Here is a 13,590-nt window from a genome sequence, read left to right as displayed (position 1 = left end):
GGGGTGCTCTCATCTTATCTACGAACATAGACAGGGCTCTAACTCCTCTAGCTCCACAATGAAATAGGGTGCAGGCCAGGCAGCAGGCTGTTAGCCAGCCTGCCAGCTTAGTGGAGTCTGCCACTAGCACAGTCAGCGTAGTCAGCTCAGCTTTCCCCATTGAGACCGTGTCTGTGCCTCGATCTAGGTTGGGCAAAATTAAAAATGGCGGTGTTCGCTTTAGCAATCTCACTAGTATAAAGACCTCCTCCATTCCTGCCATTATTGAAAGAGATTGTGATACCTCACATCTCAAAATTGGGTTACTTAATGTTAGATCCCTCACTTCCAAGGCAGTTATAGTCAATGAACTAATCACTGATAATAATCTTGATGTGATTGGCCTGACTGAAACATGGCTTAAGCCTGATGAATTTACTGTGTTAAATGAGGCCTCACCCCTGGTTACATTAGTGACCATACCCCCGTGCATCCGGCAAAGGCGGAGGTGTTGCTAACATTTACGATAGCAAATTTCAATTTACAAAAAAAAACAACAATGACGTTTTCGTCTTTTGAGCTTCTAGTCATGAAATCTATGCAGCCTACTCACTCACTTTTTATAGCTACTGTTTATAGGCCTCCTGGGCCATATGCAGTGTTCCTCACTGAGTTCCCTGAATTCCTATCGGATCTTGTAGTTATAGCAGATAATATTCTAATTTTTGGTGACTTTAACATTCACATGGAAAAGTCCACAGACCCACTCCAAAAGGCTTTCGGAGCCATCATCGACTCAGTGGGTTTTGTCCAACATGTCACTGGACCTACTCACTGCCACAGTCATACTCTGGACCTAGTTTTGTCCCATGGAATAAATGTTGTGGATCTAAATGTTTTTCCTCATAATCCTGGACTATCGGACCACCATTTTATTACGTTTCCAATTGCAACAAATAATCTGCTCAGACCCCAACCAAGGAGCATTAAAAGTCGTGCTATAAATTCTCAGACAACCCAAAGATTCCTTGATGCCCTTCCAGACTGCCTCTGCCTACCCAAGGACGTCAGAGGACAAAAATCAGTTAACCACCTAACCGAGGAACTCAATTTAACCTTGCGCAATACCCTAGATGCAGTTGCACCCCTAAAAACTAAAAACATCTGTCATAAGAAACTAGCTCCCTGGTATACAGAAAATACACAAGCTCTGAAGCAAGCTTCCAGAAAATTGGAACGGAAATGGCGCCACACCAAACTGGAAGTCTTCCGACTAGCTTGGAAAGACAGTACCGTGCAGTATCGAAGAGCCCTTACTGCTGCTCGATCATTCTATTTTTCCAACTTAATTGAGGAAAATAAGAACAATCCGAAATTTCTTTTTGATACTGTCGCAAAGCTAACTAAAAAGCAGCCTTCGCAAATGGAGGATGGCTTTCACTTCAGCAGTAATAAATTTATGAACTTCTTTGAGGAAAAGATCATGATCATTAGAAAGCAAATTACAGACTCCTCTTTAAATCTGGGTATTCCTCCAAAGCTCCATTGTCCTGAGTCTGCACAACTCTGCCAGGACCTAGGATCAAGGGAGATACTAAAGTGTTTTAGTACTATATCTCTTGACGCAATGATGAAAATAATCATGGCCTCCAAACCCTCAAGCTGCATACTGGACCCTATTCCAACTAAACTATTGAAAGAGCTGCTTCCTGTGCTTGGCCCTCCTATGTTGAACATAATAAACGGCTCTCTATCCACCGGATGTGTACCAAGCTCACTAAAAGTGGCAGTAATAAAGCCTCTCTTGAAAAAGCCGAATCTTGATCCAGAAATTATAAAAAACTATCGGCCTATATCGAATCTTCCATTCCTCTCAAAAAATTTTGAAAAAGCTGTTGCACAGCAACTCACTGCCTTCCTGAAGACAAACAATGTATACGAAACGCTTCAGTCTGGTTTTAGACCCCATCATAGCACTGAGACTGCACTTGTGAAGGTGGTAAATGACCTTTTAATGACGTCAGACCGAGGCTCTGCATCTGTCCTCGTGCTCCTAGATCTTAGTGCCGCTTTTGATACCATCGATCACCACATTCTTTTGGAGAGATTGGAAACCCAAATTGGTCTACATGGACAAGTTCTGGCCTGGTTTAGATCTTATCTGTCGGAAAGATATCAGTTTGTCTCTGTGAATGGTTTGTCCTCTGACAAATCAATTGTAAATTTCGGTGTTCCTCAAGGTTCCGTTTTAGGACCACTATTGTTTTCACTATATATTTTACCTCTTGGGGATGTCATTCGAAAACATAATGTTAAATTTCACTGCTATGCGGACGACACACAGCTGTACATTTCAATGAAACATGGTGAAGCCCCAAAATTGCCCTCGCTAGAAGCCTGTGTTTCAGACATAAAGAAGTGGATGGCTGCAAACTTTCTACTTTTAAACTCGGACAAAACAGAGATGCTTGTTCTAGGTCCCAAGAAACAAAGAGATCTTCTGTTGAATCTGACAATTAATCTGGATGGTTGTACAGTCGTCTCAAATAAAACTGTGAAGGACCTCGGCGTTACTCTGGACCCTGATCTCTCTTTTGAAGAACATATCAAGACTGTTTCAAGGACAGCTTTTTTCCATCTACGTAACATTGCAAAAATCAGAAATGTTCTGTCCAAAAATGACGCAGAAAAATTAATCCATGCTTTTGTTACTTCTAGGCTGGACTACTGCAATGCTCTACTTTCCGGCTACCCGGATAAAGCACTAAATAAACTTCAGTTAGTGCTAAATACGGCTGCTAGAATCCTGACTAGAACCAACAAATTTGATCATATTACTCCAGTGCTAGCCTCCCTACACTGGCTTCCTGTTAAGGCAAGGGCTGATTTCAAGGTTTTACTGCTAACCTACAAAGCATTACATGGGCTTGCTCCTACCTATCTTTCCAATTTGGTCCTGCCGTACATACCTACACGTACGCTACGGTCACAAGACGCAGGCCTCCTAATTGTCCCTAGAATTTCTAAGCAAACGGCTGGAGGTAGGGCTTTCTCCTATAGAGCTCCATTTTTATGGAATGGTCTGCCTACCAATGTGAGAGACGCAGACTCAGTCTCAACCTTTAAGTCTTTACTGAAGACTTATCTCTTCAGTAGGTCCTATGATTAAGTATAGTCTGGCCCAGGAGTGTGAAGGTGAACGGAAAGGCTGGAGCAACGAACCGCCCTTGCTGTCTCTGCCTTGCCAAATCCCCCTCTTTCCACTGGGATTCTCTGCCTCTAACCCTTTTACAGGGGCTGAGTCACTGGCCTACTGGTGTTCTTCCATGCCGTCCATGGGAGGGGTGCGTCACTTGAGTGGGTTGAGTCACTGACGTGGTCTTCCTGTCTGGGTTGGCGCCCCCCTTGGGTTGTGCCATGGCGGAGATCGTTGTGGGCTATACTCAGCCTTGTCTTAGGACGGTAAGTTGGTGGTTGGAGACATCCCTCTAGTGGTGTGGGGGCTGTGCTTTGGCAAAGTGGGTGGGGTTATATCCTGCCTGTTTGGCCCTGTCCGGGGTATCATCGGATGGGGCCACAGTGTCTTCTGATCCCTCCTGTCTCAGCCTCCAGTATTTATGCTGCAGTAGTTTATGTGTCGGGGGCTAGGGTCAGTCTGTTACATCTGGAGTATTTCTCTTGTCTTATCCGGTGTCCTGTGTGTATTTAAATATGCTCTCTCTAATTCTCTCTTTCTCTCTTTCTGTCTTTCTCTCGGAGGACCTGAGCCCTAGGACCATGCCTCAGGACTACCTGGTATGATGACTCCTTGCTGTCCCCAGTCCACCTGGCCGTGCTGCTGCTCCAGTTTCAACTGTTCTGCCTGCGGCTATGGAACCCCTGACCTGTTCACCGGACGTGCTTGTTGCACCCTCGACAACTACTATGATTATTATTATTTGACCATGCTGGTCATTTATGAACATTTTAACATTTTAACATTTTGACCATGTTCTGTTATAATATCCACCCTGCACAGCCAGAAGAGGACTGGCCACCCCTCATAGCCTGGTTCCTCTCTAGGTTTCTTCCTAGGTTTTTGGCCTTTCTAGGGAGTTTTTCCTAGGGAGTTTTTCCTAGCCACCGTGCTTCTTTCACATGCTTTGCTTGCTGTTTGGGGTTTTAGGCTGGGTTTCTGTACAGCACTTTGAGAATATCAGCTGATGTACGAAGGGCTATATAAAAATAAATTTGATTTGAAATTTGAAATTTGAATGTGGAACTACAACCACGCTGCGCTTTGGTCCGCTCCTTTCGACAGCCGTGACAGAATAACCCACCATCAAAGGACAAAGCAGCGTGCCCAGGAGCAACAGAAATGGACCTGAGAAGACATTCTGGACGGGAAAGGACCTGGGAGGCAGGCTGGGGAGTATTGCCGCCCGAGGGAGGAGATGGAGGCAGCAAAAGCAGAGCGGCGTTATTATGAGGCACTGTACCAACCAAGAGGCAAGTGCTAGAGACATCCCCCAAAAAAATGTTTTGGGGGGGCACACGGGGAGATTGGCAGTGTCAGGTTGGAGGCCTGAGCCAACACCCCGTGCTTACTGTGAGGGGCAAGTGATCGAGCAAGCACCATGTTATGCTGAGATACGCACTGTGTCGCCAGTGCGCAGCTACAGCCCGGTGCGCTCGGTGCAAGCTCCTCACAGGTGCCGTGCTAGAGTTGGCATTCAGCCAGGAAGGAGTATGCCTGCTCAGCGTTCCTGGTCTCCGGTGCGTCTTCTCGGTCCAGGTTATCCTGCGCCAGCTCTACGCACGGTACCCCCAGTTCGCCAACACAAACCTGTGCGACCTGTCACAACGCCTCGCGCTTGTCGGGCTACGGAGGTTATCCAGCCAGGACGGGTTGTGCCAGCCATAAGCTCCAGACCTCCAGTGCGCCTCCACGGCCCAGTATACCCTGTGCCTGTGCCTGCTCTGCGCACCCGGCCTCCAGCGACGTTCCCTAGTCCAGAACACTCAGCGACGTTCTCTAGTCCGGTGAGACCTATTCCAGCTCCACGAAAGAAGCCTCCAGTGATGATCCATGGCCTGGAGCCTCCAGTGATGATCCATGGCCTGGAGCCTCCAGTGATGATCCATGGCACAAAGCCTCCAGTGATGATCCATGGCGCAAAGCCTCCAGTGATGATCCATGGCGCGGAACCTGTAGCGATGATCCATGGCACGGAGCCTGCAGTGATGATCCATGGCGCGGAACATGTAGCGATGATCCATGGCGCGGAACCTGTAGCGATGATCCATGGTGCGGAACCTGTAGCGATGATCCATGGCATGGAGCCTGCAGTGATGATCCATGGCGTGGAGCCTGCAGTGATGATCCATGGCGCAAAGCCTCCAGTGATGATCCATGGCGCGGATCCTCCAGTGATGATCCATGGCGCAAAGCCTCCAGTGATGATCCATGGCACGGAGCCTGCAGCGACGGAGCCTGCAGAGATATCTAATGGTTTAAGTTAGGACTAGGGGAGGGAAAGCTGATCCCAGATCAGTGTCTAGCTAGGGTGAAATACATCTATCTGGACTGGAGGACCAAGCCTCTGAAACTTAGCCTGGTCCATTAGTGTCCTTGTCAAGCCAAACATGACGATCCCATAAGGTGCGGAGACGCACACGGCCACCAGGGCCCTGGTCACTAGTACTTCACTATATAGGGAATAGGGCTCTGGTCACTAGTACTTCACTATAAAGGGAATAGGACCCTGGTCTAAAGTAGTTCACTATATAGGGAATAGGGCCTTGGTCACTAGTAGTTCACTATATAGGGAATAGGGCTCTGGTCACTAGTAGTTCACTATATAGGGAAGGGGCTCTGGTCACTAGTAGTGCACTATATAGGGAATAGGGCCCTGGTCACTAGTAGTTCACTATATAGGGAATAGGGCTCTGGTCACTAGTAGTTCACTATATAGGGAATAGGGCTCTGGTCACTAGTAGTTCACTATATAGGGAATAGGGCTCTGGTCACTAGTAGTTCACTATATAGGGAATAGGGCCCTGGTCACTAGTAGTTCACTATATAGGGAATAGGGCCCTGGTCACTAGTAGTTCACTATATAGGGAATAGGGCTCTGGTCACTAGTAGTTCACTATATAGGGAATAGGGCCCTGGTCACTAGTAGTTCACTATATAGGGAATAGGGCTCTGGTCACTAGTAGTTCACTATATAGGGAATAGGGCTCTGGTCACTAGTAGTGCACTATATAGGGAATAGGGCTCTGGTCACTAGTAGTTCACTATATAGGGAATAGGGCTCTGGTCACTAGTAGTTCACTATATAGGGAATAGGGCCCTGGTCACTAGTAGTTCACTATATAGGGAATAGGGCTCTGGTCACTAGTAGTTCACTATATAGGGAATAGGGCTCTGGTCTAAAGTAGTTCACTATATAGGGAATAGGGCCCTGGTCACTAGTAGTTCACTATATAGGGAATAGGGCTCTGGTCACTAGTAGTTCACTATATAGGGAATAGGGCTCTGGTCACTAGTAGTTCACCATATAGGGAATAGGGCTGGTCACCAGTAGTTCACTATATAGGGAATAGGGCTCTGGTCACTAATAGTTCACTATATAGGGAATAGGACTCTGGTCTAAAGTAGTTCACTATATAGGGAATAGGGCTCTGGTCTAAAGTAGTTCACTATATAGGGAATAGGGCTCTGGTCTAAAGTAGTTCACTATATAGGGAATAGGGCCCTGGTCACTAGTAGTTCACTATATAGGGATTAGGGCTCTGGTCACTAGTAGTTCACTATATAGGGAATAGGGCTCTGGTCACTAGTAGTTGACTATATAGGGAACAGGGCTGGTCACCAGTAGTTCACTATATAGGGAATAGGTCTCTGGTCACTAATAGTTCACTATATAGGGAATAGGACTCTGGTCTAAAGTAGTTCACTATATAGGGAATAGGGCTCTGGTCTAAAGTAGTTCACTATATAGGGATTAGGGCTCTGGTCACTAGTAGTTCACTAAATAGGGAATATGGCTCTGGTCACTAGTAGTTCACTATATAGGGAATAGGGCTCTGGTCACTAGTAGTTCACTATATAGGGAATAGGGCTCTGGTCACTAGTAGTTCACTATATAGGGAATAGGGCTCTGGTCACTAGTAGTTCACTATATAGGGAATATGGCTCTGGTCACTAGTAGTTCACTATATAGGGAATAGGGCTCTGGTCTAAAGTAGTTCACTATATAGGGAATAGGGCTCTGGTCACTAGTAGTTCACTATATAGGGAATAGGGCTCTGGTCTAAAGTAGTTCACTATATAGGGAATAGGGCCCTGGTCACTAGTAGTTCACTATATAGGGAATAGGGCTCTGGTCACTAGTAGTTCACTATATAGGGAATAGGGCTCTGGTCACTAGTAGTTCACTATATAGGGAATAGGGCTGGTCACCAGTAGTTCACTATATAGGGAATAGGGCTCTGGTCACCAATAGTTCACTATATAGGGAATAGGACTCTGGTCTAAAGTAGTTCACTATATAGGGAATAGGGCTCTGGTCTAAAGTAGTTCACTATATAGGGAATAGGGCTCTGGTCTAAAGTAGTTCATTATATAGGGAATAGGGCCCTGGTCACTAGTAGTTCACTATATAGGGAATAGGGCTCTGGTCACTAGTAGTTCACTATATAGGGAATAGGGCTCTGGTCACTAGTAGTTCACTATATAGGGAATAGGGCTGGTCACCAGTAGTTCACTATATAGGGAATAGGTCTCTGGTCACTAATAGTTCACTATATAGGGAATAGGACTCTGGTCTAAAGTAGTTCACTATATAGGGAATAGGGCTCTGGTCTAAAGTAGTTCACTATATAGGGATTAGGGCTCTGGTCACTAGTAGTTCACTAAATAGGGAATATGGCTCTGGTCACTAGTAGTTCACTATATAGGGAATAGGGCTCTGGTCACTAGTAGTTCACTATATAGGGAATAGGGCTCTGGTCACTAGTAGTTCACTATATAGGGAATAGGGCTCTGGTCACTAGTACTTCACTATATAGGGAATAGGGCTCTGGTCACTAGTAGTTCACTATATAGGGAATAGGGCTCTGGTCTAAAGTAGTTCACTATATAGGGAATAGGGCTCTGGTCACTAGTAGTTCACTATATAGGGAATAGGGCTCTGGTCTAAAGTAGTTCACTATATAGGGAATAGGGCCCTGGTCACTAGTAGTTCACTATATAGGGAATAGGGCTCTGGTCACTAGTAGTTCACTATATAGGGAATAGGGCTCTGGTCACTAGTAGTTCACTATATAGGGAATAGGGCTGGTCACCAGTAGTTCACTATATAGGGAATAGGTCTCTGGTCACTAATAGTTCACTATATAGGGAATAGGACTCTGGTCTAAAGTAGTTCACTATATAGGGAATAGGGCTCTGGTCTAAAGTAGTTCACTATATAGGGAATAGGGCTCTGGTCACTAGTAGTTCACTAAATAGGGAATAGGGCTCTGGTCACTAGTAGTTCACTATATAGGGAATAGGGCTCTGGTCACTAGTAGTTCACTATATAGGGAATAGGGCTCTGGTCACTAGTAGTTCACTATATAGGGAATAGGGCTCTGGTCACTAGTAGTTCACTATATAGGGAATAGGGCTCTGGTCACTAGTAGTTCACTATATAGGGAATAGGGCTCTGGTCTAAAGTAGTTTACTATATAGGGAATAGGGCTCTGGTCTAAAGTAGTTCACTATATAGGGAATAGGGCCCTGGTCACTAGTAGTTCACTATATAGGGAATAGGGCTCTGGTCACTAGTAGTTCACTATATAGGGAATAGGGCTCTGGTCACTAGTAGTTCACTATATAGGGAATAGGGCTGGTCACCAGTAGTTCACTATATAGGGAATAGGGCTCTGGTCACTAATAGTTCACTATATAGGGAATAGGACTCTGGTCTAAAGTAGTTCACTATATAGGGAATAGGGCTCTGGTCTAAAGTAGTTCACTATATAGGGAATAGGGCTCTGGTCTAAAGTAGTTCACTATATAGGGAATAGGGCTCTGGTCACTAGTAGTTCACTAAATAGGGAATAGGGCTCTGGTCACTAGTAGTTCACTATATAGGGAATAGGGCTCTGGTCACTAGTAGTTCACTATATAGGGAATAGGGCTCTGGTCACTAGTAGTTCACTATATAGGGAATAGAGCTCTGGGCACTAGTAGTTCACTATATAGGGAATTGGGCTCTGGTCACTAGTAGTTCACTATATAGGGAATTGGGCTCTGGTCACTAGTAGTTCACTATATAGGGAATAGGACCCTCCTCACTAGTAGTTCACTATATAGGGAATAGGTCCCTGGTCTAAAGTAGTTCACTATATAGGGAATAGGGCTCTGGTCACTAGAAGTTCACTATATAGGGAATAGGGCTCTGGTCCCTAGTAGTTCACTATATAGGGAATAGGGCTCTGGTCACTAGTAGTTCACTATATAGGGAATAGGACCCTGGTCACTAGTAGTTCACTATATAGGGAATAGGGCTCTGGTCACTAGTAGTTCACTATATAGGGAATAGGGCTCTGGTCACTAGTAGTTCACTATATAGGGAATAGGGCTCTGGTCTAAAGTAGTTTACTATATAGGGAATAGGGCTCTGGTCTAAAGTAGTTCACTATATAGGGAATAGGGCCCTGGTCACTAGTAGTTCACTATATAGGGAATAGGGCTCTGGTCACTAGTAGTTCACTATATAGGGAATAGGGCTCTGGTCACTAGTAGTTCACTATATAGGGAATAGGGCTGGTCACCAGTAGTTCACTATATAGGGAATAGGGCTCTGGTCACTAATAGTTCACTATAGAGGGAATAGGACTCTGGTCTAAAGTAGTTCACTATATAGGGAATAGGGCTCTGGTCTAAAGTAGTGCACTATATAGGGAATAGGACCCTGGTCACTAGTAGTTCACTATATAGGGAATAGGGCTCTGGTCACTAGTAGTTCACTATTTAAGGAATAGGGTGCCATTTTGTTGGCTGCCTTTATCAAACTCTCCTGGCAACCCTGAGATTAAAATAGGCTGGGCTATACCGCCACCTAGTGTGTGACTCGTAAATACATCTGGCGGTACCTGTCTCCTCAGACCAATCATCTCCACAGACCAAACATCTCCTCAGACCCTCAGACCAAACATGTCCTCAGACCCTCAGACCAAACATCTCCACAGACCAATCATCTCCACAGACCAAACATCTCCTCAGACCAAACATCTCCACAGACCAATCATCTCCACAGACCAAACATGTCCTCAGACCCTCAGACCAAACATGTCCTCAGACCCTCACACCAAACATCTCCTAAGACCAATCATTTCCACAGACCAAACATCTCCTCCGACCCTCAGACCAAACATGTCCTCAGACCCTCAAACCAATCATCTCCTCAGACCAATGATCTCCTCAGACCAATCATCTCCACAGACCAATCATCTCCACAGACCAATCCTCTTCACAGACCAATCATCTCCACAGACCAATCATCTCCACAGACCAATCCTCTCCACAGACCAATCATCTCCACAGACCAATCATCTCCTCAGACCAATCATCTCCTCAGACCAATCATCTCCTCAGACCAAACATCTCCACAGACCAAACATCTCCACAGACCAATCATCTCCTCAGACCAAACATCTCCACAGACCAAACATCTCCTCAGACCAAAGGTTTGACTAATAAATACACCCCTTGGATACAGGCAACCATCTCCTCCAGCATCGGCTTTACCCCACAATTAACAGGAACAAACTCCTCAGAGAAGCCCAAGGGGCCCTGGTCAAAAGAAGTTCAATATATAGGGAATCGGTTCCTGGTCTAAAGTAGTGCACTATATAGGGAATAGGGCCCTGGTCTAAAGTAGTTCACTATATAGGGAATAGGGCTCTGGTCACTAGAAGTTCACTATATAGGGCTCTGGTCACTAGTAGTTCACTATATAGGGAATAGGGCTCTGGTCACTAGTAGTGCACTATATAGGGAATAGGGCTGGTCACTAGGTGTTCACTATATAGGGAATAGGGCTCTGGTCTAAAGTAGTTCACTATATAGGGAATAGGGCTCTGGTCACTAGGTGTTCACTATATAGAGAATAGGGCTCTGGTCTAAAGTAGTTCACTATATAGGGAATAGGGCTCTGGTCACTAGTAGTTCACTATATAGGGAATAGGGCTCTGGTCACTAGTAGTTCACTATATAGGGAATAGGGCTCTGGTCACTATTAGTTCACTATATAAGGAATAGGTTCCTGGTCTAAAGTAGTTCACTATATAGTTCCTATGTCAGTGTGTGTGTGTGTGTGTCTCCGGATGTATGTGTGTGTGTTTGTCTGCCTCAGTGTGTGTGTTTGTCTCAGTGTCTCTGTCTCTGTCTCAGTGTGTGTGTGTGTCTCAGATTGTGTGTGTCTCAGTGTGTGTGTGTGTGTCTGTCTCAGTGTGTGTGTGTGTGTGTGTGTGTGTGTGTGTGTGTGTGTGTGTGTGTGTGTGTGTGTGTGTGTGTGTGTGTGTGTGTGTGTGTGTGTGTGTGTGTGTGTCTCAGTGTGTGTGTGTGTCTCAGTGTGTGTGTGTGTTGTGTGTGTCTCAGTTGTGTGTGTGTGTGTGTCTCAGTGTGTGTGTTTGTCTCAGTGTGTGTGTGTCTGTGTCTCAGTGTGTGTGTGTCTGTGTCTCAGTGTGTGTGTGTGTCTCAGTGTGTGTGAGTGTGTGTCAGATTGTGTGTGTGTGTGTCTGTCTCAGTGTGTGTGTGTGTGTGTGTGTGTGTGTGTGTGTGTGTGTGTGTGTGTGTGTGTGTGTGTGTGTGTGTGTGTGTGTGTGTGTGTGTGTGTGTCAGTGTGTGTGTCTCAGATTGTGTGTGTGTCTGTCTCTGTGTGTGTGTGTGTGTGTGTGTGTCTGTCTCGTGTGTGTGTGTGTGTGTGTGTGTGTGTGTGTGTGTGTGTGTGTGTGTGTGTGTGTGTGTGTGTGTGTGTGTGTGTGTGTCTCATTGTGTGTGTGTGTGTCTCATTGTGTGTGTGTGTGTGTGTGTGTGTGTGTGTGTGTGTGTGTGTGTGTGTCTGTCTCTGTGTGTGTGTGTGTTTCAGTGTGTGTGTGTGTGTGTGTGTGTGTGTGTGTGTGTGTGTGTGTGTGTGTGTGTGTGTGTGTGTCTCAGTGTGTGTGTGTGTGTGTGTGTCTCAGTGTGTGTGTGTGTGTGTGTGTCTCAGTGTGTGTGTGTGTGTGTGTGTGTCTCAGTGTGTGTGTGTGTCTCAGTTTGTGTGTGTGTGTTTCAGTGTGTGTGTGTGTGTGGGTGTGTGTGTGTCTCTGTGTGTGTGTGTGTGTGTGTGTGTGTGTGTGTGTGTGTGTGTGTGTGTGTGTGTGTCTGTCTGTCTCAGTGTGTGTGTGTGTGTGTCTGTCTGTCTCAGTGTGTGTGTGTGTCTGTCTGTCTCAGTGTGTGTGTGTGTGTGTGTCTGTCTCAGTGTGTGTGTGTGTGTGTGTGTTTCTCAGTGTGTGTGTGTGTTTCTCAGTGTGTGTGTGTGTGTGTGTGTCTCAGTGTGTGTGTGTGTCTCAGTGTGTATGAGTGTGTGTGTGTCTCAGTGTGTATGAGTGTGTGTGTGTGTCTCAGTGTGTGTGTCTCAGTGTGTGTGTCTCAGTGTGTGTGTGTGAGTCTCAGAGTGTGTGTGTGTGTGTGTGTGTGTGTCTGTCTCAGTGTGTGTATGTGTGTGTTTGTCTCAGTGTGTGTGTCTGTCTCAGTGTGTGTGTTGTCTGTCTAAGATGTGTGTGTGTGTGTCTCAGTTTGTGAGTGTGTCTGTTTCAGTGTGTGTGCTGTGTGTGTGTGTGTGTGTGTGTGTGTGTGTGTGTGTGTGTGTGTGTGTGTGTGTGTGTGTGTGTGTGTGTGTGTGCCTCAGTGTGTGTCTGTCTAAGATGTGTGTGTGTCTCAGTTTGTGTGTGTGTCTATGTCAGTGTGTTGTGTGTATGGTTTAGATAAGGGCTGGAGCAGGGTGTGTGTGTGTGTGTGTGTGTGTGTGTGTGTGTGTGTGTGTGTGTGTGGTTAGATAAGGGTTGGCGCAGGGTGTGTGTGTGTGTGTGTGTGTGTGTGGGGGGGGGGGGGCTTTATCTTTCTACCTCAGGCTGGACAGAACACGTGTGTCAACTAGCTGAAAGTGAGAGGAATTCCAAAACATGGGACAGAGGGGGAGAGAGGGGGAGACCCACACAGGCACATGCATGCACCACTCAGAGTCCTCTACAATGTGGGGTAACAGGATAACCAACCACTCAGTCCTCTACATTGTGGGGTAACAGGATAACCAACCACTCAGTCCTCTACAATGTGGGGTAACAGGATAACCAACCACTCAGTCCTCTACATTGTGGGGTAACAGGATAACCAACCACTCAGAGTCCTCTACATTGTGGAGTAACAGGATAACCAACCACTCAGTCCTCTACATTGTGGGGTAACAGAATAACCAACCACTCAGTCCTCTACATTGTGGGGTAACAGGATAACCAACCACTCAGAGTCCTCTACATTGTGGGGTAACAGGATAACCAACCACTCAGTCCTCTACATTGTGGGGTAACAGGATA

The sequence above is a fragment of the Salmo salar genome, chromosome ssa08, assembly GCF_905237065.1.
Source record: "Salmo salar chromosome ssa08, Ssal_v3.1, whole genome shotgun sequence".
Lineage (NCBI taxonomy): Eukaryota > Metazoa > Chordata > Actinopteri > Salmoniformes > Salmonidae > Salmo > Salmo salar.
This window is presented reverse-complemented; position numbering follows the sequence as displayed.